Genomic DNA, 27,023 nt, shown 5'->3' on the forward strand with positions numbered 1-27,023 from the left:
GCCGAGCAGTATGACAGGGCCGGTTTTGGTTCCCAATCTGGCCCTGGTCGTGCGCAGCCCATGGGTACTCTTTGGACCAGTGAGAGCCCAGGGCCCCTCTCTGGGCCATGCCATGCAGCAGGGAGGGCCTACTTTGGTTCACAGAACCTTCACGTCGACAGTGTGCAGCAGGATGCTGCATCCATGGTGTAGGGTGACCAGAATTCTAAGCCAAAAACCGGGACATTTCACGAAAATAGAAGAAGGGCTACAGTTCTACTTCAAGCGAGAGCACAGGATGACAGTGCGCCTCAGCAGAAAATTACAGAACAGGCAGTTAGAACATACATAAAATGCAATTTTTAAACCCAGAAGCTTGCCTGTTAATTAAATTGCTTTCTTGAAACAACTGCTAACAATCCCTGCTTTGTAAAACATAAAAAAGCACCTCCCGCCGTTTTCAGTCGACCCGCTCTAAAAACCGGGACAAGAGCTACATTTCCTGAAATCTGCTGGGACAGCTGGTGAAAACCCGGGATTGTCCGGGCAAATCCGGGACGCCTGGTCATCCTACCATGGTGTGGGGGGGGGGGGGGCAGGCGGGTTGGCCCACTACTTCCTCCTGCATCGATCATGTGGCATCAGCCTTTCCTCTAGTGTACAGTGCTCGTGCTGCAGAGCTGAAACCTTGGGCAGGTCCACGGCATTAAGTCTGCCCCAATGACGTGTTTCCTCCAGACACATTGGGACAATCTTAAGGCCGGCACCTACCCAAGGTTTTAGCTCTGCAGTACGATAATGGACCTCCTGTACAGGGGCACCCTAACATGACAGATACAGTCGTCTAACAGGATAAACACGCATCAGAGAAGGAACCCTGAGCCAGAAGTCCCGAGTGGTGCAGCACCCAGCCTTTCAGTGCCCCTCTGTGAGCGATGCACTCACATTTGGGGGGGGGGGAGGCTGCATTCTGGCAAACATGCCACCTCTGAGGACGCTCGCGCCTCACAGCAACAACCCAGGAGAGGGCAGTCTGTTTCCAGCAGCAAGGGAGGGTCTGTGACCAACATGTTATCGCCTCAACTCAAACATCCTGACATGACTGTGCAGCAGCAAAGCAGAGACAAGGGAAGCCACACCCCGTGAGGAGAAGAAGCAACTCAAAGGAGTTAACACTGGCAGAGCACAAAGGAGTAACTGCATCGGATGTAGCGCCCACTGCACTGGCCACAAAGCGCTAAGCATGAATGGCCACCAAAGCACACAGTATGAATGCACAGCACACCCGGCCGTACAAATATATAGAGATGGGTGAACCGACAAATTTAACAGCAAAAGAGGAGCCAAGGAGCTTATTTACAAGAAGACACTTGGGCCCCCTGTGAGTCACTTTTCCCCATATTAAAAGTGGCCCACCAGCAGCGCAAGGGGCTTGTAAATAAGCACCCAGGACTCTTGCTGGGATCTTAGAGAATATGCACGAGCCGAGCCCTGAAAATATTTGCTAAGTAAATCATACAACAGACCACGTAAAATATAATAAAGTCTCTTTCTTTGGCATGTGGAAGCTTTGCCAGTAATAGAGCACAACAGAGCATTGCACTGGGAAGTGGTTATTAAAGGTGGTAGTTTTATACAACTGGTAGTCTGAGGTCACATATTTGAAAGTGCTTTCATAAGCGATAATGAAAAAAGAGTTTTGTTGAATTAAACTATTTGCTTAAGATCACACAATTTTAGCGTGGAAGTAGCGATTTATCCAGGTTTTCTGGTTTCACTTTGTACAAATCAGGCAGTAAATGCGGTATCTATTTGTCTTTCCTTCTGTTAAGGCTTTGTTTTTACCACCTAGTGCATTTTTCTTCAGTTGTGAAATGTAGCACCAACTCGACCCAAAGGCAGAGGGCTTTACATGAGTGCCAGTTATATTACACAAGGTCACATGCATGGTTTATAGGCATTGGTAGATTAAGTGCTTTGCCCTGAATCACAGGATGTTAAGCCGATGCCAGACTCAAACCTCGTTCACCAGTTCCAAAGCCGGCAGCTCTGGCAGTAACCCCACATCCTTGGTAGAGTGAGGGTGGCTCGGCTCATTATGGGCTTGAGGTTCTAACAGGACCTCGAGCTGAGCCAGAGCCAAGCTTTAGGCTGAAGCCTGGCTCGAGCTTTCAGTGGCTCGCCCATCCCTACAAATACACGACAGGGGACCATGCACTCTCAAGGCCCGACAAGAAGACCTTTGATGCCGGGACAATGGAAGACCCCTTGACCACGAACAGCAAACAGACGACAGAAACGCACACACCAGAACTACATATGACTTGTAACTTCAACCGCCCGAATGAAACGCAGTAACGGCAGACAAGTAACCACATCCACTGACATCAATCACCACTCAGGCACACATAATCAACTCCACTCGCATCATCTGTCAGGCATATGAAATTCAGCTACTGACGACACACAATCAAGCTAACATCAGTATGAAGAGCACCGTAGCACAGCAAGCTAATATTACCACAAGGAACACCTTCATAGTTAACACATGAAGCTAATGTCAATCTGACAAACACTTAACACGAGGGCTGGATTTAGCACTGGTGCCCGGTGCGTCCATCTTTGTTTACGCCACGACAATGACCTCCTTCTCCACAGATTCCCTCACTACCACCCATCAACAGTGTCCTTCATCTCTTCATAACCCCCTCTCAAATGCATTTCATTTCTTTTATAGTGCTACTCTTACCAGTGTAGGGAGTCAGAGCGCTTTACATCACACACACACATTATTAAGAGACAACACATCAGTCACACGTCATCCCTACTGGTAGGTTGTATATCTTAAGAGTGTTTGATCAGGAGAAGCGCAAAGTCAAGATTTAAAACGTACCACAGTGGGGGAGGTTGGCTTTACTTATTAGAATGTATTTCTACACCAACACCCCTTTTTTAGCAACATTGGGCTAATGAAAGACTGGCGAAAAAAACGCAACATACTAACCTCTCCCAGGCAGTTTGCATGCAGCTCTATGATGACAGGTCAAAGTTTACTGTGCTATAGTAGGTCTGTAACTTATGAACTGCAAATAACAAACGGATCTCTATAACAAAAGCAGTAACCCTCCGAGCTATCCTCATAAAAGACAATTCGGTGATCTGCATGGTTCACGTTCTTTGCAGCAGGCATATTAACACTCTGCACTACCTTAGCTGAGTCAAACCTGCCGCTAGCAAAAGCTCTGATCTCTCTCCAGCAGGAACATTAATCACCAGAGTTATCTTGACATTTTTAGCCTTGCCTGAAAACTGCTGGACACACAAAGAACTTTGCAGCAGGTGTTTTTAAAGCTATAAGTTATTTCTAACCATAGCAACACCCCCTGCCCCCTCCCCCGCTCAGCACCACCCCCTAAAGCCGGCCCTGCTTAACACAACAAGCTAACATCAGTATGACCATCATTGTATGACGAGCACTCAACAAGGAAACACAAGGTGCCAGTATCAAAACACACTGCCCTTTTTCTATTTAAATACCTGAAATGATAATATGAGTCCAATTGTGCAACTATTCAATCTTTAGGGCTTTATTTTCTGAGACCAGGTTACACCCGTCACGGTGATAGGCACTTTTCTTCAAAACAGTTCACAGCTGGCAACGTGTTTCACGTGATTCTGCAACTGCGAGTTTTTTTTTCAGGATTATTATGGATTTGGCGCATTTGTCACATAATCTGTCTTCTCCGGCATAATTTGTAGATTTTGACAAAGCAATTGTTGCTAGCTCCATCGGATCCTAATGCACGAATAAAAACGCCACCACAGGTGTGGCTGTGCGGTGGCAGGCTCGTGTCACTCAGAGACGGTTCCACTTTCAATTGCTGATAGCTGTACTGAGATGTTAAACGCATATTAATTAGGCGAAGCTTCTGACCATACAGGGTTTACAGGAGTAAAAATGACAAAATAGGAAACTATTAATGTTTCAAAATCTGCCTCATTTCACACCTACTTTGCTTTTTCCTACCACATAATTAAGTCAACCCTCCCACATAAATTGGCCCTACCCTTTTGAACCTGCTGCATTACTCTAGTTTCCCTGCTTATTACTAAGCCTGGGCGAAGCACTACGCTACGCTCGCGTAGTTTGCGAAGTTCGCGGTACTTCGCATTACGCGAACTGCACGTAGCGCAGTGCGAACACGCGTAGCGTAGTGTTGCGTAGTGCTGCGGTCATTTTTTGCTTGCTCGCGGTCCTCAACGTCAAGTTGGCGACCGCGAGCAAGCAAAATGACATCCCGGCGAGACTTTTTCCTTGTTCGCGATCAGCAACTTCAAGTTGGCGATCGCGAGCATGGAAAATAAACCTCTTTGCGAGATTCCCAACGCGAGGTGGTCAGGTTTCTCATTGCGAGTGGTCGCTTATGCTCGCGACCGCTCGCGATGAGAAACTACCAGTTCGCGTTGAGAAAGCTGAAGCTCGAGTAAAAATCTACTCGAGCAGCAGAAAACTACAGCTCGCACTGTGCAAGATGCCATTTTCAATGATTGCACAGTGCCGGTTGCTTGTCCGCACTGTGCAATCATTGAAAACGACATCTGGCACAGTGCGAACAAGGTACTACGCAGTTCGCGAAGTGCTACGCGTAGCTCGCGTAGTGCGAACTTCACTTTGCGTAGCTTCGCGAAGTGCTACTTCGCGAACTACGCCCAGGCCTACTTATTACACTCCCTAAAATCCATATTCAAGCACGTTACTCGTTTTCCTTTTGCATCCTCCAGTGTTATGGATTTTAACCTTCGCATTGGGGCTTCCTCTAATTTTCGAAAGTCCTGCGTGTTTTGGACGTCACTTTCGAGCCTCATTCTGGCTCTCCATTGCACTGACCCCAGGACACATCTCGAGCCCTGATGGAGGACATGAGGCCTCTTCCACCGTGATAAGGTCGCCTGGACCTTCGTCTCCGGTCTCCGTGTTACTCTCACTGGGGCTTATACTGTAGATTATGAACACCGCATAACCCTTTCACCGCAGATCTCTCGAGCTATAAAAGCGCCAGGAAACAATGCGGTCACGGAGGGACGCCTTATAGGCGAGCATACCTACGAGCATCACATTCAGCAGATCAATCATGCTCTAGAGGTACACACATAGAAAAGTTACAGCACACACCCACCCACGCATACACTAGTTACTCACAGAACAAGCAGCAGCCCACACACTAGGCACAAAAGAACAAGCAGCACACACACACTAGGCACAAAAGAACAAGCAGCACACTCACACTAGGCACAAAAGAACAAGCAGCACACTCACACTAGGCACAAAAGAACAAGCAGCACACTCACACTAGGCACAAAAGAACAAGCAGCACACACACACTAGGTGCACAAGAACAAGCAGCAGATCTGATACACACATGAGAACAAGCAGCACAGAAACACTAGGTACATACACACTGAGCAAGCAGATCACACGCACACACACATGGGAGCACACAGAACAAGCAGTAGCATAGACACACAACACACACAATGTACACTTAGAACAATCAGGAGTACAGGCACACACACACACAGTAGGTACACACAGAACAAGCAGCACCAAAGGCACACACATCCACAGATACACATTCTAGGTACACAAAGAACAAGAAGCAGCAGCACACACACAAACGCATACACACTGGGTACTCACGGAACAAGCAGCAGCACAGGCACACCCACACCAAGACTAGGTGCACACAGAACAAGCAGCGCACACAAGGTACACACAGAACAAGCACAGACACACACATACTAGGTGCACACAGACCAAGCAGTAACAACACATACGCACAAACACACAGACACTGGGTACACACAGAACAAGCAACAGCACAAACACACAAACCCACACTAGGTGCACACAGAATAGAAGCACAGATACACCAACCCACACTAGGTGCACACAGAACAGCAGTACATATACACACACTCTAGGTGCACACAGACACAACACTAGTTGCACACAGCAGTGACACACCATACACTCCGGCCTCAGACCTCGCCTCACCGTCACTCACGCCGGAGCACTGTTCGCACTGTTCGCACTGACGAATGTTACCGGATCCGAAAAGCAGCACAAACGCACAGACTCTAGGGGCACACAGAACAGTAACACAGACACATAACACTAGGTGCACACAGCAGCGACAGTGACACACCATACTCTCCGGACCGGCACCAGGCCTCCCGTCCCGTCACTCTCGTCCGTCCCCAGTGTTGCCCGCCAGAGCGCTGTTCGCACTGGGGAGAGTTACCAGATCCGAAGAGCAGCACGCCCCATTTGTCCAAGGTAAACAGTGCGACAGCTCGGGTCAACGAGGCCGAGAGTCACAAAGAAGCGGTAAAGGTGGAACGGACACCGGTACAGTATCGGCACCAGCAGTACTTGTAGGGAAGCGGGAGTTACCGGGACAGTACCTGCCTGCGCTTCTAAACAGGACTGCGCCACTGTCTGACAGGGCAGTGCCAGCACTTCTCGGAGGGGTTTTAATGGGGGCAGTCCCAACCGTTTTTGGGTCAGGGAGAGTAGTGTCCTGTATTTCACACACCGCCCGGCTCCCAGCAGCGCCCCCCCCCCCCCCCCCCCGCTCTTCTGCAGCGGGCCTTGTATGGAGATATTACGGAGACAGGTCTAAGACCGAGGCCCCAGCTTCAATGAGGGGAAAGGCGGCCTGAGCTCTCACTCTCCTGTGGCAAACATTTGGATACCTCCCTGTCGCCCCCTGCGCGGCTGTACGTCTGTCTGAGGCATCCACACAGACCCCAAGTCTCCCGTATCAGCTGTGAATGTGGGCGTCCTTTTGGCCCTGCACTTTTCCCCTCCAGCGCGAGAGCTCTTCGCAGCGCTTTACCTCTTCTAGCGGAGGGCAGGCTCGGCTGCTCTTTCCCTCCTCGAGTGCATTGACCCCTCGGTCTGCCTCGGCGCCAGCCACTATACAGCGCTGCAAGCGGAACATTGCTCACCCCCATAGCCCCAGAGTCTGGTGCAGACACCAGCGGACTGTCCAAATAGGGCTCCGAGGGGCGGGGGCACAGGCTGGGGGGACGAGGGGGGCGCACCGTGTGAGAGCACACAGATAAGGGACGGCACCTCTCTGAAAGGGGGAGGGGTGGGAATTATGCACAACACTCGAAACAGTATTAAGTGCTGCGGTAGTAGTGCGGTACTCTTTATGTCGACCCCGCAAGGATAAAGGGCTGCATTAAAACTTTCACCTGCATGTTTTGCCCATCTGTGCCCGGACAATGAACCCATGCAGCTGCCTTTCATTCGAGAAGGGTGTCCCGCGGAGATCCGCGGCTCCTGTCCTGTTAGCCCCTGTTCTCCTGCCCAAGTTCTCCTGTCATCTCTCTAAAGGTTGCTGCCTTCTCTGCGGATCTCGTCCACTCGGACCTTTCATCAGTATGGCCCTCCAGGAAAGGAGCGCCCGAATCTTCACAGCAAGTAACAATCAACAGGGTTAGTTAATTCACACAGACGCATAGATTGTTCTTGCTATAGTTAGCACCACAACACTTCATAAGTAATATAGCTCAAACGAGTGATCCACGTGCAATGAAAGATGGACGAAGTGCTTGTGCAGTGTGTAGATGCGCTTAAAAGAATACAACAAAAGTTAAACACAGTTGTTACAGCCTGGCTGCACAGCACATACATGTATTTTATTGGCCAGTACTAGAATCCATTTGCTTTATCCCATTCCAGCCATATAGTGCAGGTGAGTTCATATAGTTTGTTGACATTTCGACACGTATATCTATCTATATGTGACATCCAATCATCTAGTCAGCTGGCTCTCTTGAGTAATGTGTGCATCTCCTATTAATCAAACGGAGGCGACCAGCGGGAACATCTGTTAGGATTTCAAGGCGACCACACGGAGCCCCTGATAAGACTCCCTTTGACTCTGTCACCTTACACTCACAAAGAGGGCGTCTCCTTAATGCTGTCTCGAGGACGACTTGACTAGATGACTGAACATCACATCCCCTGCACTGCACAACGATATTGGGGCAAAGCATATGGTACCTTGTACCCGCCCAGTGCAGATACATGTATGTACTGTGTAGCCAGGCCATACCAACATGCTTTATTCATGTGTATCAAATTATTTCACACGCATGTGCACACTGCATGAGCACCTCTTTCCCTGCGCACAGAGCACCTTGTTTGAGCTATAGTCCTTATGAAGTGGCGTTAACTTTCCTAAGACTTTATATATATATATATATATTACCTACTGGCGGTCGCCAGTAGGTAGTTATAGTTAGGACCACGTTTCCATAGGAAATCCGCAACATTCTATTTTGAATAACTTTGGCGCCGGTCGACGAATCCTCGCGAATTTTTCAAAATAGGTGGGGCGCTACGCTCCGCTCCTACCCTGAAAGTCTCGGGGGGATTCGTCAAGCGGGGGCTGAGATAAAAGGGGGGTCCCAAAACGCGTTTTTCCCATGCATTTTTCCTTAGGACCTTTAGACAGGGCTACAGCCCGAACGGCCGAACAGAATTACAGAAGTTGAAAAACGAAAATATAAAAAAAAAAAATATAAAAAAAAAAAATTATCCACACTCTCTCCACCCCGTGTGCAAATGGTGCCCGAAGGGCACCATTTGTGCATGGCTTATAACTATTGCGAAAAATTAAAATATTACCTTTAAAAACGAAGTGCATCATATGTCCTCCATGTGCGCACGGTGCGCGAAGCGCATCGTGCGTACATGGCCCATCTAGCGTAACGTGGGCACGCGGTGCGCGTAGCGCACCGCGTGCCCACCGTGCGTGCACGGCACTAACTGCGTAAAGTGGGCGCGCGGTGCGCGAAGCGCACCGTGCGCGCATGGAACGAACTGCGTTAAGTGGGCGCGCACGCCACGAATGGCGTAAAGTAACTTAGCATTTAAAAAAATGTACAAATTCACTGAAAAAACCATAGGTTTCACACACGTTATAGTTAGGAATTAGCATTTAAAAAACCTTGCAAATTCACTGAAAAAACCATAGGTTTCACACATGTTATAGTTAGCGGAAATTTTACTGATAAAAAACCAATGAAATTTCCCCGTTATAGTTACTGTAGGCAACTATAACTCACGCGACCGCAATCTTCTGCTGATGACATATGTGTCTTTATGAAAAAAAAATATTTGTAATATATGTATAGCTAAAAATGTATGGAAGAATACAGTATTAGCATCAGCAGAGGATTGCGGTCGCGTGAGTTATAGTTGCCTACAGTAACTATAACGGGGGAATTTCATTGGTTTTTTATCAGTAAAATTTCCGCTAACTATAACATGTGTGAAACCTATGGTTTTTTCAGTGAATATATATATATACACATATATTATCTACTGGCAGTCGCCAGTAGATAGTTATAGTTAGGACCGAGTTTCCATAGGAAATCTAAAAATTCTATTTTGAATAACTTTGGCGCCGGTAGATGAATCCTCGCGAAATTTTCAAAACTAATGGGGCGCTCTGCTCAGCTCCTACCCTGAAAGTCTCGGGGTGATTCGTCAAGCGGGAGCCGAGAAAAAAGGGGGGTCCCAAAACATGTTTTCTCCATGCATTTTCCCTACAGGACCTTTAGTCGAAGGTACAGCCCGAACGGCTGAACAGAATTACTTGAAATTTGGCAGAGAGGTAGTCCTCAGATCAGGCATGTGCCTTTTGCATATATGGAGTCAATCTGTACAGTAGTTCCTGAGAAAATTGCAGTTAAAAGTACATTAATATCTATAAGCGCGCACCGCGCACGCACCGTGCATGCACCTTTACGTGCGCGAGCGTAATTCTGATTGGTGGTTACATGTCAGTCAACGTTCGAATCGGTCGACATCAGGAAGTGTCGGCCGCCATTTTGTTTGTTTTGGGTGCGACACTGAAAAAGAGAGGTGGCGAACGTGAAAAGTGGGCAGGGTAGAGAGTTCCTGACCCCCTAGCCTTTGTCAGGGGGTCCCTGAAGGACCCCGAAAGGTGAAAAAACATTTTATTTTCTTTCAAAAAATCGCGGGGTGCGCGCATGGTGCGCACACGGTGAAAAACCTTAAAAAAATATATATAATAATACATACATAACTTAGCATTTAAAAAACCGTACAAATTCACTTAAAAAACCATAGGTTTCACACACGTTATAGTTAGGAATTAGCATTTAAAAAACCTTGCAAATTCACTTTAAAAACCATAGGTTTCACACATGTTATAGTTAGGTGGACATTTCACTCGTAAAAAACCAATGAAATTCCCCCGTTATAGTTAGTTCAGATAACTATAACTCGCACGACCGCCACTCTATCACAAGGATGATGTCATCAGTGATGTCATGAGTGATGCCACTGACCATGTCATGAATGATGTAAGGTCATGAGCAGTGGATTGCGGACGCGCGAGTTATAGTTATCTGAACTAACTATAACGGGGGAATTTCATTGGTTTTTTACGAGTGAAATGTCCACCTAACTATAACATGTGTGAAACCTATGGTTTTTTAAGTGTATATATATATATATATATATACACTCCGTCTCTGAAAATGCAATCGATGCATGTGTGTGAGTTAACTTCTGAATGTCCTTGATGTACTTATGATAGATTGCTATACATCCTCTATTTTAGTGTGTAAAGCAATACTACTCGACCCAACAGGACCACATCTCCTCCTCACAGCGCCCGTAGAAACACGCGGCTACTCTTTCCACATGTGAAATTGTACCTGAAGCGCTGACAGCCTGAACAAGCGCTGGCTAAGTAGCCTTGGCTTGTATTTTCACTTTTAAACCAAACTTAGCAAGGTTGCCAATGTTTGTTTTATCACTTCTAACGCACACACAATGGTGTTGTTGGAATTGGGTTTGGTGTTAAAGGTGGTGCATGTAATGGTGCTGGTGGTAATCCTAATGGTGGTGCTAATGGTAAGGGTGGTAATGTTGGTGGTAGTGGGGGTGGTGCTGACAGTCATGATTGTTGAAATGCTGTTAGAGGTGGTAATAGTGGTAGTAATGGCAGTGATTTGTGGTAATATGATTAATGGTGGTAGTAACTGTGGTAGTCGTAATGTGGCTGTGATCAAGAATATTTTGGTGGTAACGAACATGTAGTGCCAAAATTGTAGTGGTAGATATTCAGTGCCTGTATGACAGAAAATACTGACTGTGCTTGATTGAGTGTACTTTTTAGATGTAAACGAGCCCTTTCTACATTGCAATGAAGTACTTCTTAAGAGGTCGAACAATACACTACAGAGATAATAGCATGAGGTGAGCAAGAAGGGCTTCTTTGTGGCAGACCCAAAGCCCACTATGCATGTTTTAAAGTACTGATAACATAAGGACTGACAAGTAGCCAAAGCTGTCTGTAGCCAAACCAAGAATGGGAAATGCAGCCACTAGGCCACCCCATTCAGATCAGTCTCTGTAATGCATCCTAGGGCTTGGAGTCACAATTCAGTGTAAGTGAACCCACTGGACTAGCTTAGAAAGGTCTGTAGAAGGGGAACCGCCAGACCTTGGTGTCCTGGAATCTTGGAGTCTGTGGAGACAGATGGAACCTGTAAGAGGGTTCTTTGTGCAAGCTTGAGGTCCTTATTCAATACCACTGGTTTGGGTAACCGCACCACCTGCTTTTTATAGCGCTACGAATAGCAATTCTGAGGTCCCTACAGAGAAGATGTGTTCACAGACATTAACACCCCCATGACCACTACCTTGACCTCTCAATTCAGAACATCTGAGAGGCGGTCCCTTCAATAGTGCTTACGATACTGTAGAAAGCTACTCCGTACTAGGAGAATCGCATGGATCCTCAGACGTCACTGTGGGTGTTTTGGTTGGAATCTCTATAAAAGCTCGAACATTTCCCCAATTTCAGGTTCAGAAAGACCTCTGTCCGGGTGAAGGAGAACTAGCCAGTCCGCTGATCGAGCCCCACAGAGTTTTCAATGCTTTACCTTCAAAAGCACCTGCGTTTCTGAGGGTAGAGCTCAGCGGCGGTTCCTCCCTTGGGCGGAGGAGCATCACCCCACCTGCTGCAAGTGCAACAGTAAACCAGCTATTCAATATGATCTGCGTCAGTGCGTGCCACTGGGTTAGTGAGGGCGAGGATGATTCCTTCCTACTGATTGAGTGGCAGCAGCACTGCAGCAGGGATGACATCTAAAGTGCAAAGTGCGCATGTCAGATTGGTCAGCTGTCTTGTGACGGCCAGCCCGACATGCACACTTGTGCCCTCACCAATCCAACATCTGTGTTAATAGCAGTGGATTGCAGACGCAGGCTCCCAGTCGCACAAGGAGCGCTAGGTTAGCCTGCAGCATCCTATCCTGCAGCTTCTCTCATCATGCTTAAAACATCATAAGAGAAGCTGCGGGATTAGTTGGGTTCACGTCGTTAGCATCACGTGATCCCGTCCAAAAGCTGCCTCTGAGGTAGCTCGGAGCACGGGCCCTTAGGGAAAAGGACTGAATGCATTGCCGAATTGAAACTGCTTTGCTGAAGGTAAGGCCAACTGGACAATGGGCAGCTGAACCATGTTTCTTTATTGGACTGGGGTCCCTGTTGGCTATGCCACGCCACTGGTCCCTTTGGTGCAGGGACTGATTCTGTGGCGGTACAGTTATCAACCCCCAGTAACATGTTCACAATTGTAGCCTACGGCATAGGAAGAGCTGGGGCTCAGCCTGCGAAACCTTCGTTAGGTTCTTGTTTTATACGTGCAGCGCTAACCATACATATGCAGCACGCGCTTATACTCAGTGACATGTCATCAATTTGGTTTCTCGTGTAGCAGGTGCATGGCGTGATCGCCATATAATAAGGCTGCTGCCTCGACTCAGATTAACTTCTGAAGTTTTGATTTTCATCTTACTTTACTAGTTAATTTCAGCCTGAAAGCTTGATTTTCAAAACAGAACCAACAATGTATTTTATAATTTAGCTCAGGGCTGGCCCTAGGCATGGGCAGCGTGGGCAGCTGCCCAGGGCCCCCCCGCCCAGCCGACCATCATGGGGCGCCGCACCTCTATGGCCCCCTGCCTTGGACCTCACATCTATGATGTAGCACTGCGAGGCCCAAGGCCTCACAATCATTTGTAGGTAGCTATGGAAATAATAAGTAAAGTGGCGCCGGGAGATTATTATTTGCCCAGGAACAAACAGTTGATTAAATTAGTAGAGCCAAGAGTATAACACACGTCTACTTGGTTCAAAGGCTTTTCACAGGGCGAACGGTAAGTATACAGAAGAGGACGGGCAAATTGTGCAGTAGAATTCACTAGATTATGTGGTAAAAACAAATTATGCAGTGTAATGCAGTACATTTTGTCATAGTATTACTTCATTATTTTCTCATTTTACACTTGGTAACACTGTCGGTGCATAGTCTGCCCCTCATTAGTATCAGTTTAACACCCAAATATAGTAATAAGCAACAAATAGGTAACCAGTGAACCTTTGGAATGGGCCTTTCACTGCGTGGCAACACGTGTTGCTGGGTCTTAGTAACTTTTTAACCGGTTGAGCAAGAAACATTTTTTGGGTTAAAATCTGTAGATTCTGTAGCAGATGTTGGATTATGTGGCGAATCCATAATTATGGGAAAACCACCATGGCTATACAATTGCTTTGTTTCAGTGGCCCTGGCTATACATTTACCACTATATTGCATTAGGTGAATATACCATGTGACTGAGCACTTCTCTCCCAGGTAATATTAAGGACTGATTATGACTTTGGCAGTATTCCCTTGGAGCGCCACACCAGCGCTCCGCGGTAGGACTGCCAAAGCCATCCTCACACCGCCTGCCATATTACAACTATAATCCTTGGCAGGCGAATGTGCTGCAGCAGCCCCACTGCGGTGCCTTTCTAAGGCTCATAGGAGAGCCTTAGAAAGGCACCACTGTGGGACCACCGCAATACGTTCCTGCACGGGAAGGAATGCACCATGTTATGCATTCCTTCCTGTGCAGGAACTGGGGGTGCAAAAATACAAGGGGGGCACATAATGTGCCCCCCTGCATGCACACCCCCATGCACAGAGGCACAAGGGGCCCTATTAGAGCCCCCTCTGTTATCTCACCACCACCCTCTTCATGGCAGTCTCACCGCCATGTACAAGTTGGTGGTGAGGCAACTCTTAATATGCTTGGTGGTGCTGCAGCGGCACCGCCAGCATATTGCAGCCTCCGAACGATGCGCAACCTATGCGGGAACACGGATCCCCAGCAGTTGCAGCTGTGGTGTGGCAGTCCAACCGTCAAAGTCGTAATACAGTGGGTAGACCGCCTCCGTGACTACGGTGTCCCAAAGGACCGCCGTAGTTGTAATCAAGCCCGTAGTCCATGTTGTAATCCTACACTTTTAAGCAATTTTTAAACCAAATCAAAATACTCCCAATCTTGCCAAAAAGGGAGCACAGCAATATGTTCAGAAAAGTGATTGCCCAAGAGCACACAATCTGTCCAAGTGGGAGGCTGGTGCAAAAAAAAATAAAAAAAAATTAACAAGACGTTATTATCATTGAATTTTTTTATGCGGTTCTCTGAGCTAGGTCGGGGCGGACTGAGCTCACCAGAACAGAGTGAGGAGTGGTTTGCACTCCCTAAGTGCGCATGACTGTTTGGCCGGCCTCTTGGGCTGGCCAAACAGTCATGCTCACTTAGCACGCTCTCCACCTGGCTGTGTTGCACAACTCAGTAGAAAACATTCCCAGGCTCCCAGGCACTGCCTGAGTGGCCAAACAGGCCGCTCTGACCAATGTCGAAGCTGCTCATGCAGAGTCATGATTGGCTGGGAGAGTCCGGGAGCCTGAGTGCTTCCGGTGCTGAGAGAAGAGGACGGACGATAGACGTGCGGCGGCAGCGGGGAAGGTAACTTACTTACTTATTTTTTCACCCCACCACCCCCGTTCGGAGGCAGTTGCCACTGCACTTCCTATGATGTCATTTTCTGTGATTGCACACTGTATGCAAATTAGGGGGGCCTCACACATTTCCTTTCTGCCCGGGGCCCCAAAAGTCCTAGGACCGGCCATGATTTAGCTTGTGCATCTGACTCACAAGGGTAGCACATAGGTTTCCGCGTCTTATCCATCAGGCCTTCGCTTACATAAGAATCCGAGCCAGTTCCTGAAGTACAGATTAAATGGGAGTCGGTGTCCATGAGTTGTTTACATTTTAGTTGAACGGTTGTGCCTCGATGCTACCAAGACAGATATGTGAGTTAATGGCCCTCACGGTGACAGTTCAGATATTCTCACTGTCGGACCCTGTATTTGGAATATGAACTTAGGCTGCACGTGACTGCGCCTGGGTAACCGTGGAATAAATAAGCACTGCGCCCTTCTCTGTAAATCCCTGGTGATCCGCGGGCAGCTGTGTGCGCTCAGCGCTTTATGTAATCACCGGAGGCTCCAGAGCACAGACTCTTACTGCCAAACTGCTTTTCGTGTGCAAGCTGTAATTCTGTAGTCGAGTTCCACAGATAGGAAGATATTCGCTTGTAGTAAAAAAAAGATAGCCAGCTTTGAATCTAGAGGGAACAGCAGTTGGTCTGATGTTAATTTATGACAACTTTCTGCTAAACATTGAAGAGAAATGGAAAAAAAGGTTGCCTTGTTAGTCGAATGCAAGTCAGTGCCCCCGAGCATTTAGGGCTCACTGCTGACATTTGGTGTGGCCTATAAGTGATGGATTTGAATCCTGACTAGGTCAACTCCACGTTTCATCCTTCCAAGGTTGATAACTTTAGTACCATTTTTATTAGATATTAGACATTGTTTCTTTGACAGCCTGTTACAAGTAAAAGATTCTTCAACTTCTTTAAATCCTAGTCACTAACACCATCAGTAAAGAAGAGTCGTAAGCATTCCCTCTCCTGCTCCTTCCTTCCCAAAAAGGCACATAAGGTTGGTTACCACTTATACAATATCTCTCATATCTCTCTCCTGGGAGAAGATCATTGCATTCACTGGGATCACTCCATAACACATCCTTCCTGTTCCCTTCTTTCCACCTGTCTTGTTTGCCCTCTGGATTTTTCACATGAAATCTCTTTATTGATGTCATAACTACACTTTAAAAATTGCTTTATTAACCTTCTTGCTTTCGCAAATTTGCCTAAAAATGTACAATTTGCCCACTGTTTTTTCAAAATTTCTCATGGGGGAAGAACCCCCCTCAAACCTTGTTATGATGGTCAGCCTTGCTCGCTACACTCGCTCGCCACCGGGCACTCATCCAGAGCTTATATGCCTCACCACTTTCAAATGTCACCAGCCGCCACTGGTACAGCTGTAACGAGAACTTGCCATGTTTACCACAAGGCCTTCAACAGCCCGATGGGACGCATAGCCTCATGGGTAGTATTTGAAAAAATAAAACTACAAGCCCCAGAATGCAATCTCATCTGAAATGAAAAGCCGCGACCGGCAGAAGGGTCACACCAGTCATGGGGTCACTGGGTCGGCAGCAGCACTTTCTACCCTGTCTTGAATACTCATTTCAAAGGCATGCAGGTGAAATGCGTAGCGATCCAATGGATTCACCATAACCTGTTCTGCTCTCAACACCTCACCCTATTGCTATTATATGAGTTTCATGTATGAAAAATGTTGCATCGCTATGTGAAAACAACGATGTAACACTTTTCAATGCGCCCTACTTGCAACACCATGGATGCACCATATTTACTGTACGGCGCTCCATGTCCCAAGGATATACAGATATTTCAGTATTCCTGACGTATCTATAGTTGCAAAAGTGGCACATTGCTGGGGTGTGTCTGAAATCAGACACAATTCCAGCAATGTGTCCTTTCACATTGGGCAAGGCCCATGAGAAAGGGCCTGCATCACTCACTCTTCATAAGGATTTGACGCAGTGCTGTCCTAGAAGTGGTGTAGTGAAATCTCGTAGATTTCCAACGAGCCTTTTTAACGGGGGAACGCCCACCCTGCATACAACATACCTGATGCAGGTATAATGTAGCGCAGGGGTTTACTAAGTGACGCATCTGCCTAGATGCGTCACTTTGAAAATAAGGAGCAGTGTGGCGCACATTTTACGCCACTGCACCGTCACAAAAAGCGACGCAACGGCGGGGTAAGGGCTCATAAATAGGACCCTATGAGTTTCCTCCTTTCCCCAAGGTCTCTATGGGGCTTATTTACAAGCCCCTTGCGCTGTCTGTACGCCACTTTTTCCCATGATAAAAGTGACGCACCAGCTGCGCATAGGGCTTGTAAATAAGCCTCTATGTTTGGAGTGCTTCCTGGTTCTGCAGCGCACCACTTGTAGGGGAATAGCCCCACCTCGTGGTCATGGAGAAAAGCGCAGGAAGTGCTCGGCCAACAGGTCGAACTAAATGTGATTAACGAGCACATGTTTTTTTAATCAAACTATTTAATGCTGCTCGACTACAGCGATGTGAAACAGTCGTTAACATGCTCCAGTCGTACCTATTTTTATCGACTTAAGAGGATATAATGCAAAGTCTGCCTTGCGAGGATTTAGCGATCTGAGCCCAGATCAGCAGTGAACTTTCTCCCGGTCTTCAGAATCCCCCACATTGATCCTGACGCCGTACCCTTCCGAGTTATTTTATTTCTCCCTGCTGAGTTTCAGAGTGGAGAGTGATTCGGCGTGGAGAGGAAAGGGTGTTTAATGACGTGACAGGCGTATTTATAGAGTACACGTTCACCACAAGAGATGTCTTTGGCGCCACAGGTAGATGTTTATCGGCACACAGCTCGCGTTTACCAATCTTGGAAGAAAGAAACTTTACTGTGTGAAACACACTCGTCTTCAGTGGTTGCATTGGTCCACTTGGGCCCCACGATGCACAGAGTGTCAGAGTGGAGGGGTGCTTGATACACAATGCATCAAGGTGGGGAGTGGTGGAGATGTGTCTGATACACAGTGCCCCAGTCTGCTGAGGGAGATGTGTCTGATACACAGTGCCCCAGTCTGCTGAGGGAGGTGTGTCTGATACACAGTGCCCCAGTCTGCTGAGGGAGATGTGTCTGATACACAGTAGCTCAGTCTGCTGAGGGAGATGTGTCTGATACACAGTGGCCCACTCTGCTGAGAGAGATGTGATTGATACACAGTGGCTCACGTCTATGGAGAAGGGGATCCTTGATACACAGAAGCTCAGTTTGGAGAGTATGTTTGATAAACATAGGCTTGGGGCTGCAGCCGATGTCTGATACAGAAGGACTTCTTGTAGCAAGGAGAGGAGGATGTTGGATACACAGTGGCTGAGTGTGGGACAGTGTATTTGATAAACGGAGCCTTCAAGCTGTACAGTCGAATTGATACACAGGGACTCAATTCAAGACGCGAGGAAGGGGTGTTTCAGCGGAACCTAGGACTCTTATGCCGAAGGTCATTTTTAGGTCTCGCCTAGCTAAAGCAGCGCATGCGCTGCTTTCGCTATTGCAAGTACCTTTTGGAATTGATTCTGTCGTGCACGCGTCTGCATGGACAAACATGGCTGCTCTTGCCATTTGTCCATAGCAGACAAGAAACGCGTGTCTGTAGTCCATAGGGACTGTGGACAGCCCAACGCCATTTTGCATTTTGGTGTCCTAGCAATGGACCCTCCCCCTGACCCTCCGTCCCTCCTCTCCCCGTTCCCTGCCTCTGACACTCTCTGTCACTGTCACATCACTGACGGGGTCACTCCCACCCCCCCACTCTTCACTCCGTGTGAAACCATTGTCCGCCCCCAGTGCGCCTCGTCACACAAAGCACCTCATTAACATCACAAATGGGCCTTAAACACACACAACACGCCCCGGCTTTTGTGCCTCTCCTTCCCTAATAAGTAGCAGCATACATCGTGCTATGTGGAAGCAGCCTGATAGAACTGCAGCAATATACATAGCATTGCAACCTCGTGCCCCATCCCTCTGTGGCCCCTTATACACAATAACACATCATCCTAAACACACAGCAGTAGAGCAACCACGCCAAGTGTGTGCGGAGCACAAAGTCTCTCCTGCTTTGCTGCAGACATGTGTAATTAAACATGCCATGTCTGCATGCGGTGTGGCGTGGTCTCCAAAGGGGCGGGGCTGAGGCTCACGGGAAGGCCGCCTTCTCCGTTCTTGACCGAAATAATTACAACAAGTAGCTTTACTTTATCACAGGGAGGACTTAGAAGCCGGGGGATGTCTGCAGCATTAACACTCTTTAAAGGTCCTGAAAAAAGTGCGTTGTGCATGCAGCACGGCACCTCTGCAGCTGCTGGTACTACTATACTACTGCATCTTTGTGGGATGCTCCTGCTGACAGACAGGCCAGCACAACCAAACCCATGGTCCAGACAGACATAAAGGTGGAATTCCACAACCAGCCAACAGGAAGGTGCGAGGGTAGGAACCGAGTTATTGACATGTTATTCGGAGTAGAAAGTAGTAAACAAGCTCTGCCGCTGCAGACGGCTTACCGTTCCCAGAGCGGGGCTGCACCAACATCAAAACAAAGAGCAACGGAGGGTGCCTTTCTAGCATGCCAAGAGCTTCTGGTATAGCGCAATAACAATCCGTAATCCTCAGGGAAGGGGGGACCAAACCGAGAGCCAAGTTGAACTCCTCTTTACAGCTATTCTGAGATTCAGGTGAACGAGATGAAACAAAACAGCATTTAGCCTAGCTAAACGGGGTCTGGTAAGGGTATGAGGGGAAGGCAGAAGCAAAACCAGCACAGTAGCTGCTACCAACTTAACAAGCACTGAAAATGCAATAGGTCTCGCCTTTAATTAAGATAAGCCATTTGCTTTGCTAATGATATTGTATAGCGAAGCAAATGGCTTTAACTTCATTAAAGGCGAGACCTATTGCATTTTTAATGCTTGTTTCTATAGTCATTTGTTTTCATTTCACTCCTGTGCATGGGGACAAGGACCTCATGCTAAAATGGGATAACACGCCCAGAATGGTGGAGAGAGATCACTGGGACACCCATAGTGCATCCCCTTGAAGAGAAGGAGTACGGTTCTCTTTAACCGGGCTTTGTGGGGCTGTCCCTTCACACGATTACTAGTGAAGGGACGTGTGTCCTTCACGCGAAGGTGTCTGCTGGCCTCCCTACCTAGAAGCTTCTCCAGTCTTCCTTGATGGGCTGGTTGCTCACGTGTGGCTAGGGTATGTGTGGAAGGAGTGTGTGCATTTTGTGTGTGCCATGGGTTGTGTGGGCCTTGGTCTAGGGTGACCAGAATTTTAAAACCAAAAACCGTGATATTTCACAAAAATAGAAGAAGGACTAAAATGTTACTTCAAGCGAGCGCACAGAATGACAGCGCTAATCAGCAGATAATCACAGAATAGGCACTAGGAACATAAATAAAATGCAATTTTTAAACCCAGTAGCTTGTCTGTTAATTAAATTGCTTTCTTGAAACAACTGCAACTATCCCAGATTTGTAAAACATTTAAAATCACCTCCCGCTGTTTTCAGTCAACCCTCTCTAAAAATGGGGACATGAGCTAAATTTCCTGAAATCTGCCGGGACAGCTGGTGAAAAACTGGGACCGTCCTGGCAAATCCGGGATGCCTGGTCACCCTACCTTGGCCGCATTCAGGAGTGTGCCTGGTGGAATGCGTTTCACTTGTGTGTGAGGCAGCATCGTAGGGAAAAAGGTCCGCGTGCGCCTGCCTGGGTCCCTAGAGCCCCAACTCTGTGATTCCCACCTGCCCCTGAAATGAGGCTATGGCGCAGGAGAGATGGGGTGTCAGGACCCGGACGCAACGCCAATAGCTTGGAGTCACTGCCTACAATGTGGCATAGATGCTTGAATTATCTATGTCCCTGCCTGCGCTGCAGGGAACCTGTACAATTCTCTAGTGCCCCTCACCCCACCAGGAACACCAGGGACCACCTCTGTCCATTCTCTGACTCGAGCAATGCTGAGAGGTGAAAGGCTGGGCATGCACGGACCCAGGAAGTGCTGACCGCGTGGAAACCCGTCATGTGCTACCAAGATATCAACCCTTGTTGTGCCAGCTTTGCCTTGGGTGTGCATGCCCCGATCTGTGGGCACCCTGGCACTGACAGGGAGTGAATGGGCACCAGAACCACCATTAGCCCCCTCTTGTGTATCATGCCCTCTTTAGCAGGCACTAAACGCCGTCCCTGCAACCACCTGTGAGCGACCCTTCGGGTGGGCGCCCCAGCGAGTGTTTTGGGGGAGCAGGCCTGTTCGGTGGGTTCAGAGAGGTTTCATTGGAAGTGAGTGAAATGCTTGTAAAGCTCTTACACACACGGACCCTTAGCCCAACCACCCGTTAATGCCAACACTTCGTGGTACCGGGGGCTCGTGGCTGCTAGGGGTGGCAAGTGAAACGCCTAGATTGTGCCTGTGCTGTTGACTGTTGAGACTGCAGACAGCGCCCCTGGGCCACGTACTGAAGATCACGAGGGACACTGTGCAGAGACTGGGGCAGCGAGGGAAACTATGCGGCTGCCCGCGGCCCACGCAGCGGGCCACCCTAAGTGGGCGGCCCCTTTAGTGCCATTTGGGCACCAATCCACCCCCTCTGATGACGGGACTCAGGGAGGAGTCCCCCTTTGCCTGTGGCGCGCTAGGCGCATCACTTCCTGCACGACAAGGAACTGGGGAGGGTATATATGCCCCCCCGGCCATACTGGCATCCTCTGTTTCGCCAGGCACGCCGTCCGAATTCATTTCGCTGCCCTTGACGCCGTTTGGCTGTGTCCTTTGGCTGGGTCCGGGAGCTGAAAAGATAGCACGGTGAGTGTGCCCCTATCCCCTGGGCGGGACACCATGTTGACCTCGTCCAGCGGGGGCAGCATGCCCTTGGATCACCTGCAAGATAACCCACCATATTGCATATTTTTGTATGGACTAAACCTGCAGCAATATTTTTCCAAACAAAAGTTGTGTTGTGTTTTTATTTATTCAGCATGCATGCTCTGTTGTTGTGTGGGTGGGGTGTTTGCCAATATTGGCACTATATCACCTAGCACAGAGGCGCTACAGCAATGTTTGGGGTCTGATGTCAGGTGAGGAGGGTGCTAGTTCTGTGTTTCTATGTATAGCCTTATTTTTTGGATAGTGTTTGTGTAATATGTGTATTACCTTCTGTTTAACAAAGTAAAGCACGGCTGAAGTGTTCGCTCATTTGATGATATTTCTGTGTTTCGTTGTATCTGAGCCCCCCCCCCCCACTCCTTGAGTAAGCCTTGGGCGGCTCTGCATCACTCTCCCAGGAGTCAGGTGTTAAAGGGGATTACCTGGTAATTCAGTTTGTTGTCCAGCAGCACAGTGTGCCCAGGACACCGGGGGTAAACAAGCAATCCCAGGTTGATTCGACCACTCACAGGACACAACAATAACACTGTGCTGGCGCTAACAGGACGGCAATAGCATTGCATAAGACCAGACAGGAAACCTGTCATTTTTTGCTGGGATTTCGAAATCACATATTCTATTCTGTTTTATCAATATAGCCGTTCATGATACCTTATTTGCTGGTGTGATTTGTTGGTCAGTCAATGCCTGTGCTGCACTGGTCTGTATGTACATTTTAAGCCATAGTTCTCGCCCAGGAGGTTTGACTTTGTATTTCATTTTTCCAAAGGAGATAAAATTAGCACCCGGTGGCTGAATAAGACCAAATTCAGTATTTACAGTGCCATGAAGCTGAATTAGTACAGCAGCGAGCACTGGACCAGAACTGCTGTGTTCCCCCCTCCCAGAGAAGCTGCAAACGTGCCCACCAGAGCCGAGTCCTGCACACCTGCTCTTTAGTTACTCCCACATGACAACATGTCTGGGAGTGGTGGTTATTCAACAGAGACACAGGTGTATGGAGAGAGGAACCTGTTGGACCGCTCCCAGCTGCTTCTGTCCCATGTGGGGCGGAAACCCTCCTGCTCCCGTCTTGGACAGTTTAGGGCAGGGAGGGATTTTTCTAGAACAACATTCAACTTTTGACAGCATCAACTATCCTCACCCTTAGCGCGCTGGGCATGCCCAGACGTGGGTCCCGGGCTCACTGTGCTACTGGAATCAAGCTATCCTGGCTGAAGAGAGGTGGAACCGGAAACAGGTCCTAGGATGCTTGTGTCCGGTCCAGGGAGGACCTGGCTTGGCAATTCGGGCTGGACTGTTCCCATGAGGCACAGGGTCAAGACTGATTTGCATATGGCTATGTCTAAACTGGGGTGGCATGGTGAGCAAAAGAATGATGGATTTAACCCAGATCTCTTGACTGGGGGTGAATGTTTTGATTTGGTCTGCATTCCGTCCATCAATTGTGTGTCTTTAGCATCAACTATGACATCCTTCTCATCGGCAGAGTTAGGAGCCCACAGTGGGGCACAGGTTTTCTTCCGCTAGAGAGGTCACTGTGCTGTGTATATACTTCCGGTCACTGTGCTGTGTATATACTTCCAGTACCCGTGCTGTGTGTATACGTCCAGTCACCGTGCTGTGTATTTACTTCCTTTCTGAGCTCCTGAATGTTGCTGTGGTAAACTGCCGAGGCCCAGAAGCTCCGCCCTCTCCACTTCCTTCAGGCCTACCTCCTTCCAGGGCTCCAGCTCATTCGCTCCTGCTGTGGGCCGTGCTGTAATTCTGTGGGTGGTATTCAGCTTTTGTTCTCGCTCCCCACCATTTTCTAGCTCGCATGAGGTCTTTACAAACTACTTACCTGCCTTCGGCTGGCGTTGAATAAATGGATAGCATCAAAGGTGCAGATCCTCATGGCCAGTGCAAGACATCTGGACATCAATAGCCCATGGTGCCACAGCCATTGGAGTTTCCATAGTGATGTACCTGGACATTTTCAAAGATACCTTTCTGATATTGTCTGCAATCAACCACTGTGACCATAATCCACTTTCTGTTTCTCCAGCTCCCGAATATAAGCTTACCCCTATTAAGTCCACTTAGACAACAACAAGAAGGGATGGGAGGAATACTTGAATTAATCTCACTCCTTGGTAATTACGTAGGCACATTCCGCTCCATTGTTTTTCTGCCCACTCTAGAAAAGGACCAGCCATGAGCAAATCTCAGCATTTCAAATGCTTTCTTGCTGTTTTGAATTAGGTCCAACCCACCCTGCCTTGTGATACGACGGAATGATTATGCTCATTCCGAATGGCCTGGACTTCCGGAATGTGTTTCTTGCCATCTTCCATTTGCTGTAAAATGGAGCAGCATGTATGATCTTTGCATTAAGTTGAATAGGTCATTTCCCCTCTGGCTGGACCTCGCTTATCTGCTCCTAGTTCTGTGTTCTGGGGGTGGGTGTGTCCTTTTTGATGCTGAAATTTCAGCAGGAGTACCCAGAGGAGAGCCTGGCTGCTCTGCCGCTGAACGCACTCACAATTAGAAAACCTAGAGTAGCAGATTGGTCCAGCAGAACTCCAGTATGAGGTTATGGTCATATGTCCAAAAAAGAAAACTATAGTTTACCAATAATACTAATCTCAAATTTAAACATGTGCAATGTCTTCTTTCTCCGTTATCTTAATTTAATGCTGTTGGTTGCCTATTATTAAAAAGTAATTTCTTTTGTTTCATTTTCATATGTGAATGAATGAAGAAACACATCTTCAAAATCTACACGAGAAACTTTTCTAGAGAGACAAATCTATCTTTCTTAAAATCAACATCGCCGTTTCTAGTACATATATTTTAACGGGTATATATTCATCATTATCCACCTCATTAGCCATCACACTCTATGTACATTCATGCATTCAATGTCACTCACAAACATATGATACAAGGAAGTGTATAGCCATTCCAAAAGTACATGCCTTGGAATAAGAATTGTACAGAGAAAGTTCATCAAATAAATTATGAATGCTGAGAATTCATATTGAGTGCACAAAAAGGGCAAAAGTGTTGTTTCGGCAGCAATTCTGCCTGAAAGACTTCATCAGGATAATCTATCTCTTCTATGATGCTCAAAATACTGGGAATTACGTTAAATATAACTTCTTTACAAATTGTGTTCTCCTATAGGTATAATTCTATGGTTTTCTCAAACACCGACATTCTTAAATCACTTCCCATTAAAGAGAAATGTCAGAATGTGAAAGCTTCATGGTATTTCAGTCCTAAAATTGCATCTCTTACCTCTGCAGAGGGCGACTTGTTCCCGGAATGGCACTGTAAGCAGTCATTAAAAGGGAAGAACCCATTCCTTATAAATTCTCTTTCTTTTCATGTTTCAGGGACAGAAGGAAAACCATAGATCGGAGCATGCAGGTACATAGCAAGCCAGTAGCACTGCGGTTTCCTTTATAGCAGGGAAACCATTGCATGCCCCTTAAAAAATTACTAAATACTATTTTCTGTCACAGCATAGCCATTCTTTGTGTTATGGTGCGCACATCTCAGTATTTGTGCCAGGAAGACTTCCAGCGACACAGCGCATTGTAAAATGCAAAATACCATAGCATAACATAATTTAAACACAGCTGAGCACAAATAACCTTCACCAAGAATTTCAAAGTCCTATAGCAACTGAAGGTAATACCACAGCCCTTTGTCATGTATGGCATGTACTATAAACATGTGCAGACCCACAGCATTAGGGTCATTCAAATGCTATATTCCAATGTGTGTGCAGGGAAATCTTTAAATTCAAGAGGCGTAAGGCACGGGTTTGGCCCACAGGGAAAGTATAGACATCCTTGTAGGCCTGCTCATCAGAGAGCAATCCGTTGTCGATTAGTATTATCTAAGCAAAAACCAAAGGAAATGATGGACGGAGTGTTGAACATTGCAAGCACTCACCCCCAGTCAACTGATCTGGGTTTAATCCATCATCATTCTTTAGCTCACTCCACCACCCCAGTTCAGACATGGCCATATGCAAATCAGTCTGACCCTGTGCCTCATGGGAAAAGTCCAGCACGAACTGCCAAGCCATGTCTTCCCTGGACCAGAAACAAGCATCTTGGGACCGGCAGGCTAGCTCGAATCCAGTGGCAAAGTGAGCAAGGGACCCACGTCTGGGCATACCCTGCCAACTTAGGGCGAACAAAGCAAAACCAAAGGGGATGATGGATGTAGTGTTGAACATTGCAAGCACTCACCCCCAGTCAACTGATCTGGGTTTAATCCATCATCATTCTTTAGCTCACTCCACCACCCCAGTTCAGACATGGCCATATACAAATCATTCTGACCCTGTGCCTCATGGGAACAGTCCAGCACGAACTGCCAAGCCATGTCTTCCCTGTACCGGACCGGAAATAAGCATCCTGGAACCGGTTTCTGGCATTTCAGCCGTCTTCAGCCAGGCTTGCTTGAATCCAGTGTTCCCATGAGGCACAGGGTCAGACTGATTTGCATATGGCCATGTCTGAACTGGGGTGGCAGAGTGGGCTAAAGAACGGTTATGGATTAAACCCAGATCAGTTGACTGGGGGTGAGTGCTTGCAATGTTCAACACTCCGTCCATCATTTCCTTTGGTTTTTGCTTTGTTTGCCATAAGTTGGCAGGGTATGCTCAGACGTGAGTCCCTTGCTCACTTTGCCACTGGATTCAAGCAAACCTGGCTGAAGACGGCTGAAATGCCAGAAACCGGTCCTAGGAAGCTTGTTTCCGGTCCAGGGAAGACATGGCTTAGCAGTTCGGGCTGGACTGTTCCCATGAGGCACAGGGTCAGACTGATTTGCATATGGCCATGTCTGAACTGGGGTGGCAGAGTGGGCTAAAGAACGGTGATGGATTAAACCCAGATCAGTTGACTGGGGGTGAGTGCTTGCAATGTTCAACACTCCGTCCATCATTTCCTTTGGTTTTTGCTTTGTTTGCCATAAGTTGGCAGGGTATGCTCAGACGTGAGTCCCTTGCTCACTTTGCCACTGGATTCAAGCAAGCCTGGCTGAAGACGGCTGAAATGCCAGAAACCGGTCCTAGGAAGCTTGTTTCCGGTCCAGGGAAGACATGGCTTGGCAGTTCGGGCTGGACTGTTCCCATGAGGCACATGGTCAGACTGA

The 27,023-nt window shown here is 47.8% G+C and overlaps 1 protein-coding gene across 8 annotated transcripts in view; it reads right to left on the minus strand.

Moving 5' to 3' along the window:
* Positions 1-27,023, minus strand: part of TACC2 (transforming acidic coiled-coil containing protein 2) — a 392,567-nt gene that overhangs the window by 314,602 nt on the left and 50,942 nt on the right. For 6 of the 8 annotated variants that reach the window (XM_085602576.1, XM_085602617.1, XM_085602609.1 and 3 more), the window contains exon 1: positions 6,879-7,010. The exons of the other annotated variants lie outside the window; for them this stretch is intronic. The gene's annotated coding sequence lies outside the window, so the exon portion shown is untranslated. Of the gene's footprint in view, positions 1-6,878; positions 7,011-27,023 lie in introns of those variants that run through there. 8 annotated transcript variants of the gene reach the window in all.

This window comes from Triturus cristatus, chromosome 1_2 (genome assembly GCF_964204655.1).
Source record: "Triturus cristatus chromosome 1_2, aTriCri1.1, whole genome shotgun sequence".
NCBI lineage: Eukaryota > Metazoa > Chordata > Amphibia > Caudata > Salamandridae > Triturus > Triturus cristatus.